General features: G+C 37.7%; 2 long non-coding RNA genes across 2 annotated transcripts in view; one reads left to right on the top strand and one right to left on the bottom strand.

Moving 5' to 3' along the window:
- Positions 1-1,067: 1,067 nt before the first annotated feature.
- The window catches only part of LOC116685992 (uncharacterized), an 11,205-nt gene continuing 4,233 nt past the window's right edge, over positions 1,068-8,039 (bottom strand). The window contains exons 2-3 of the long non-coding RNA XR_004331109.1: positions 5,323-5,324; positions 1,068-1,078 (exon numbers count right to left, since the gene is read on the bottom strand). This is a non-coding gene — a long non-coding RNA (uncharacterized LOC116685992). The remainder of the gene's footprint in view (positions 1,079-5,322; positions 5,325-8,039) is intronic.
- LOC116685993 (uncharacterized) overlaps positions 3,816-8,039 on the top strand; it is a 5,733-nt gene continuing 1,509 nt past the window's right edge. The window contains exons 1-2 of the long non-coding RNA XR_004331110.1: positions 3,816-3,989; positions 7,522-7,527. This is a non-coding gene — a long non-coding RNA (uncharacterized LOC116685993). The remainder of the gene's footprint in view (positions 3,990-7,521; positions 7,528-8,039) is intronic.

The following is an 8,039-nucleotide window of genomic DNA, read 5'->3' as shown; positions in this document are numbered from 1 at the left end:
CAGCTTTGGAAGTCAGCAGAGCCAACAGCTGTCACATGCACATTTTAGATTGTGAATTGAAAACCATTTATTTTGGACAGTGACACATCGTGATTTAAATCAGCTCCATTATCAGGTTTTCACTCAAAACAGAAAGAGAGCGAGGGACAGAAAGCTGCTATAGTTGTCGATGTCCTGTCACCATGGGAACAGAAGGGCCGCTGATAGTAGCATGATCCCTATAGTGAAGCTGAATTCCTCAAATAACACCAGACCTGAGTGTGAACTTCAGCGATAGACCATAAAAAAAAACAAAAAAAAAAACAGGAAATGAATTAATGTGTTTGTGAGTCAGAGGCTGTGATTATGCTACATTACGAAAAGGAATAATTGTGAGATTCTTGGTTGGCTTTGAATTTAGGGCCATAAAGGAGAAAGAGTGTGCGTGTGTGTGTGTGTGTGTGTGTGTGTGTGTGTGTGGGCATGTGTGCATGTGTGTGTGTGTGTACTTAAAGTAGACAGATTGTGTGTGTGTGTGTGTGTGTGTGTGTGTGTGTGTGTGTGTGTGTGTGTGTGTGTGTGTGTGTGTGTGTGTGAGTGTGTGTGTGTGTTTGTGTGTGCAGCAAATAGGAGACTACTGAAGCATGTGCACTAAAGTGCTGCTATCTATCTTTTTAAGGAACATCTTCTCATTTATCTTACTGGCTGTCCCTGACCAATACTATTACCCTCTGTCTTCCTTTTTTGATCGTCTTTTCTTCCACTCTGTTTTTTCTTTTTGACAAGATTTCAGTCTTAAAATTGGTGATTGGTGAGATTTTAAGTGCTCAATAAATCCTGTACTGCCTGAGCCACAGATTAGCCACCTTTACCCCTATATTGACTTAAATGCTGTGTAGTGATACAGTTCAATCAGGAGCCTTTATCCTGGTAAAAGCCAGCAGCAGCCTCAACATGCTCTAATTAACAACTTGTTCTCCCAAAACAGACATTTATCTACTGCTTTGAAACAGCAAATACATTTCAAAAGAGAAATCCTAAATTACAGATTGTTTTTTGTCAACATATTGTTGTTAATAACAATGGGAGCACTACATTACTGAATCTATTTGCAACGTATTTGATTAGTTTTCCCCACATTATTTGCCCGCCCATTAGAAAGAGAGAGACATCATGGATTTCAAACGAGTAAAGTGGCAGTTGGTCAAGCCCCCCCATGGTATTAGGGGACCACTAAGGTTTATATTAGAAGCATCCAAAGAGCACCATGTCATGGGACCTTTAAGTGATTCAGGAGACTATGCAGTTATGGTTAAAAAGAAAACAGGAAACACTGCTCTTATAGACACTGACACTCTAGGTATACTTCACTATATATTGATATACAGACATATGATGTGTGTTAAAAAGGACACATGTTAGGACATACACACAAAATAAATTATGAAACCTTTTCAAAATTGTGAAAAAACTTTATCAAAATTAGCATGGAGCATTTATTGTAACAACCTCTCATTCTGACAAATATATATTTATGCCTGGCTAACATGTGTTAGGACAGGAAGTGATAACTGATTAAAAGCATCAGGGGGTTCAGAGGGTTCAAAATATCTGAATGGTGTATGAGTCTACTTCACTCACATGCTGTGTGTGTGCTGTGTGGAGCCTGTATAACTCTACATGTGGGCATCGATGTGAGTCACAGCCTGTTGTGAAAGTGTGTGCCTCAGGTACTCCGCAGCATGTGTCAGTTTATCTCAGAAAGGGACAAGAAATCCGGTCACAGCAGTAAAAGCATAGCTCAAAGGGCTTTTTCTTGCTCAGTGTGGGAAAAATAATGCTGACGTTAGAACTGTACCTTTCTTCAATTGCTGCTATCATGCAAATGTACACATGTGATGTCTATAAAGGGAGTGAAATAGAAGAAAAAGTGCCATCAGAAGAGTTCTAGGCTGTTAACTTCTGGCTGTAAAGCAGTGTGAATGTAAATCTTTGTTAAGTGGGGTCAAGCCTATAACTTTGAAAAGTTGCAGGTTGCATTTTAAGTAGATGGGCTTCCAATCTAGAATTGAATGGAACAAATTCACAGTGTTAGGGGAATGTGTCAGATGTCAGTGTAAGAATTTTTGGTAAGCAGATAGCTTTTCTGACAGAAGAAAGACTTTCAGAATTGCAGGATTTCTGCTTTGGTCCCAGCAGGATACTTAATATCCATAGCTATTTGCTGCTTCAATGTAATCTAGTGAAGCAGATTCAGATACGGAGGCACATTTTAAATTTGCCATAACATACATTTTACTGAATTGCCAGACTTCCTTGCAGCTTTCTGAAAACTTCTGGCTTCTGTGTATATTTAATAATTTGACAAAACTCAGAGTGCCAATTGTATGATAGAAATTGCTACTTTAAAAGCGTGTGTCCTGAAGTGAGGTTGGTGGTAGGGAGCAGGGGTAATTTTGCTGATTACGGATCACACAGAGACTATTCAATACTACAAAAGATGTACTACTCAGCAAAGGAGAGCAGAGCCAATTTCTGCTTTAGGAGCAGAGAAAAAATGCTATAGCTCTGGTTGCTGAGAGCAGATTATATGGATGAATGATCACTATGATAATCCACAAGCATCTCCATCATGTGCTTGTTTTATGTACAGGATGCATCATGCTGAGAGGGTTACATTGTACTTTTACCTAACTTATACCTAAGAATAATGTGTTGAGCGTCTGGATGTTGGCTCGGCTTTTAAAAGAAAAACACGTGTAGACGCCAGTTTGTTTTCTACTGCCTATCACCATTTTCTTCCTATTATGGCAATTGAGCAGTAGAGATGCAAATTGTTCCTCTGTGAAATGTGGCTATGAGGCTCTGACAGCTTAGTTGTTGCTACAAGAAATCATTCCCACCACAGACAATAAAACTCTTTAACACGTCATCACTGGGTGCTGATAAGACTCTGAGACATCACAATACTGCACTAAGTGCAACCTGTACAAGTGGTTTATCTACATATTTATCATTACTAGTTAAGCAGTTTCACATTTTGTATTCCCAACTTGTATATATTTTAAACATTTGTTCATGTATTTTATCCTATAATTATTTCATGTATATTGTATGTTAGTATTTCATTTATATTTATATTCTGTGCGGTGTAACACTATAATTTCCCATTTTTTGGGATCAATACATATTTATCTATCTTTCTATCTATATATGTGCAGTATCATGTGTGGCAGCGGTTACTATTGTCAACCCTGTCTCATACAAATTACCTTTTCATACTATAATAAACTATAGTACATAGCCCAACAGGGGCAGACTCACTGCAACTTGACAAAACACATGCAAATAGACAAAACACAAGCATGTTACGAAAACATCTTCATTAATTTGATAACACATGTGCAGCATATAGCTAACACGCTGCACACACACACAACACAACCAATTACACAGACAAGCTGCAAATAAAGAAACGGATGCAAAAAGAAAAGCACACAACTCCACATCTCCAAAAACACATGCCCCCCCCCCGCGAGTTATCTCAAGACACTTTACAGACAGGGCGTTTGAGTGTTTGCTTGTGTTTTGTCTATTTGCATGTGTTTCATTAAGTTGCAGTGCGTTGCCACTGTTGGCCACTGTACTATATCATACAAAACACCTCCCTTTTTTTTATGCACTGTAGCAACGGTTTCTTGCTTGTTTGTGAGTTCCCTAAAATATGAAATTGTTTTCTTAACAGTTACCAGAACATTGACAGCAGGGCTTTTGCTTGTGAGTGCTGAGTGAGCAGGTACAAGTACTGACTTGACGTCTATGGAAAAGGATGGATAGAGGGAAAAGGAGATGGCATGTCAAGGGATGTGACAGCAGTTAAATAAGTGGATGTTGAAAGAAAACGGGTAGGATTTAAAGTGGGACGTCTGTGCTTGGAGGCTTGCAAACATTCATGTTAACAGACTAGCTAGCGATTGCTAACACTGGGAGTGTAGCAGCCAAAAATCGAGGTTGCTGAGCTGAAAGCTAAAAAATATAAGGTAGCATGTACAATAAATGACAAGAATCTGGAAAACATAAATAACGGAAGAACTCTGGATTACCATGGAATCATGCATATACTGTTTAGGCTACCAAATATTCATGTTTACAGACTGTTCTTAGACTAGCTAGGTATTGATAACACCAGCAGCTAAAGTGGGGTTTACAACTAGCTTAATCCACACCAATGTTGCTTATAGCTACATTTTGATTTTGGTGAAACCCTATGGTACCAGTCCCATCAATGACACATCTCAATTTTATCAATGTAAAATAACAACTGGTAAATGTAAGGTAGCATGTACAATAAATAACAATATTTTGGAAAACAGAACTAATGCAATAACTGTGGTTTACCATGAAATCATGTATATGTTTTGTTTTTCCATTAGCTGTTCATGTTAGCTGAGCTGTCAGACATACAAGCTATAGTTACATCTGTTAGGTGACATGGAAGCTGTAATTATAGGGTTCCATCTAACTCTCTATTTAAAGGTTGGTGCTAAGTGGCTCTTTACAGCTGTACTTTTTAAAAGCCAAAATGGGAATGTAATTTCCACAGCAGCACAACCTTACTGCATAATAGTTGTCTTATCTGATGCTATCTCTAGGCTGATTTAAGAATTAAATTCAGCCTGCTATATTTAACAGTGTGAGGCAGGGAAACTGGTGATACGGCTGGTTGGCCAGATGCTTCAGTAATACATGTTGTATTATCTGCTATGGCATGTATTGTAGTCCTCACATCCTAAATAACGGCGTTTCCGAGTAATCTAACTTATTCTGGCAATGGCATATCAAATGTGTTCCATTTGAAATGTGTGATTCCAATGCATTGCATATTTCCTCAAATATTGCCCTTAAGATATGTAAGTTCACATCCTTTCCATTATTCTTGAGATTTGTGATTTTTATTAAACTTTATTGCCAACATTACACCAAACAACTTTTCAAGAGTCTTTTTCCTGTTGACGTTCTGATAAAATTAAACTTGTTTGATTTTATCGTTAGTTTTCAGTCTTGGTAGTGAAGTTAAATCATAACAAAACAATGTATAATGTTTGTAATGCTATATATAGTTAGCTAATGTTAACTAATTATCTAACGTTAAAAGGAAGCTATGACACTCAAGTGCACACTGCACTCAAGTCATTGCAGTGTGGGATGAATAGTGTTTGGCTTCCCCTCATCTACACGACAAACTACATAATCTTTTTATCGAAAATAAGCTCCAAATGCACCTTTCATTGTCATTAATTTAGCTGAACATGTTATGTTCAGGTCAAATCAGACCTTTGTAACAGCTGGCTGCCTGAGGGTCTCCATCCATGGGTCGAGCCCAAAGGATTGGAAGTACAACAGGGCATTATAACTGTTCTTCTCAAAGCCCAGGGACATTAAATGTCCAAAATTCAGGGTGCCAAGTTCATCAAAAGGGAGATAGGACGGCTATAATTGAACATCTCTTATTGTCCACCAGGACAAGTTGTCTGTTCAACTTCAACCAGTGAACTGGATTATCTTTTTTCCTGCAAGTAAAACAAAATTGTAATTTATTTTCATTATGTTACCTGTCAGGTATCATCCAGTAGAAATCCTTTTAATTCAATAGCTGTTCATTTTGTTGCTCTGCTGCACTCTGGATCAATGGACTGAGACTAAAAATAAGGTCTAGTGGATGTTTGTTAGGTTTGAGTGATGCTTTTAACTTTAGCTGGAGATCATCTTGCCTTTGCTGCCTCACAGAAATGTCTTAATAATGTGAGAATAAATTGCTTTCCTTCAAATAGATTGTCACCCTTTGACACCTGTGGTTTACTTTATAAAAAAAATGCTTAATGTCCATGTTTGACAAACTTAATAGTAAATGTACAGATTGGATGTTATATATAAAGTATTTATATATTGTATAAGGTGTTATGCTTGTCCTTTTGATGTAGAGAGAGTTAGAACAGTATACATTGTAATTTTTTTTGTCAACTTGATCCCTATACCCTGTCTTCTAGCCTACTTGCAATAAGTAGAATATAAAGTAATGACGGTTGTTTGATTTCTTTTCATGACTCAAATGTATGATTTACAAACAATCTGTTTAGGGTTACATTGCACAGATTCTACATAGATCTCGCCTCTTAATTTCTCTCTCAAAGTGCAACAGATTGATGCATTTAAAGGACAATTCCGGTCTTTTTTTTTTTTTTTTAAATGTGGAGTGCTGTCAGTAGAGAGAAACATGAAATGTAAATGTAAATGAGAGTTATCCTGCTAGAGTTAGCACCCAACAGGCTTAAACAGGGCAGGTTTTAACCGTACGGCGGGCCGCATCAGCCTCTTATTTTAATACAAACACAGGCTAATCAGAAAGTGCAGATTCCAACCATGTCTAGGATTTTACGAAATATAGGGCAATCAGTGAGCGACCTCTCTCCACATGGCATAGCCCTGCTCGGCCTATAAAGTAAAGCCATCAAACACTTCTTTTTTCCTTCACGTTTGGTAACTTGTGTGAGTCTAATGACAAGACAGAGCATATGGGCAAGCGTATTCACATTAATGCCATATCACTATATCGGGACAAATTGGAAACTGTTTTTAAGTCGTGCTGGCAGAGTGATCTAAGCAAAAGTCTCCAGATTCCTGGATAAAATGTTCTGACCCAAAACTCCACCCTCCAAGTGCCAACCTGGAGCCTGGAAGCAATGTTAAAAGATTCAAACCAATTGTCTGTGCTGCCATGAATTTGCACATTGAAGTTCAGTGGAAAATCAACTTCAAATGGGTTAACAGACTGCTGGAGCATGAGAAATACATTTACATAAAGACAGATAAGAGTTTACGAAAGACTATAAAATAATAAAGTAGGCCCTTTTATTCATGATCACAATCTATAGATCATTGCAAGGTGACTTTGTAATCCTGAATCTGGTTACTTGTCATTTCTAAGAATTGTGTGGAATAAAAAAGACAATATCTCTGGTTCTGCTGCATCAATTTGGATCCCTTTTTTTTAAACTGTCCTCCCTGAGTCTGACAGTGTTATAGGAGTGCATTGCTAAATGTATAGAATGTTTTGATGACTCTAGATGACTGTAAAAATCATCAAAATCACTCACCAACAGTGAACTAAAGGCAAAAAAAACAATAAACCGTTAACAGCCGGTACTTGTGGGTGTAGGTGCTACAAGACTGCAAAACACCCACACTGTGGATTTGAGCTTATTCTGCTGTTGTATTTTTTATTTGTTAATGAGTGTCACCTCCCTTAAAGGGAAATTGCATAACTGTTAGTCATGTATCTGTAATTTTATGAAGCTGCTGACACAGTATTTCCTTTTACATCTGGATAATAAGTTGCTGCCATTTTTAAGCATCAGACAACAACATGTTGATGAAAGAATACAGCCCATGTGCTCTGTGTATATCCTAATATGTCACTTTCTTTTTGACATTTTCTTTAAACCTTTGGCACATCAGTGCTGTTTTCATACCCATCGTTGCCAGTAATTTGTCACTGCTATCCATCAGTGCTGTGTCGTTTTTACACTGCCTGCCCAAAAAAACTGTGTGGCTTTACAATTAAACGGGGGTTTTAGTTAAATGGGTGTTTATTGGTATGAAAATGTTACTGTTATAAACATAATACGGATGACGTATAAATACATCTCACTTTCCCTGGCGTGGCTTATAACAGCAACATTGGCATTCAAATTGTTGTTGTACTTGAAATGACATCTTAATGCTGTCAGCCATGTAAATATCACAGACTGGGTGTCCAAGCATGCTCATCATGCTTTCATGACTGGTATGGCTTGTTAATGACAGAAAAATGCCATCAAATGTCAAGAATGATCTAAGAATGGCCATTTGTTTTAGGACTGATATTCACTTTCATGAACAGTCAACTTGGCTATAAGTAGGGGGCGCTATTACAACTGTTGCGTTCTGCCTTATTTAGAATAGAATAGAATGCCTTTATTGTCATTATAGACAAGTGCAGTACCTGTGCAATGAGATTGAAG

Source organism: Etheostoma spectabile, unplaced genomic scaffold (genome assembly GCF_008692095.1).
Source record: "Etheostoma spectabile isolate EspeVRDwgs_2016 unplaced genomic scaffold, UIUC_Espe_1.0 scaffold280, whole genome shotgun sequence".
Lineage (NCBI taxonomy): Eukaryota > Metazoa > Chordata > Actinopteri > Perciformes > Percidae > Etheostoma > Etheostoma spectabile.
This window is presented reverse-complemented; position numbering and strand designations above follow the sequence as displayed.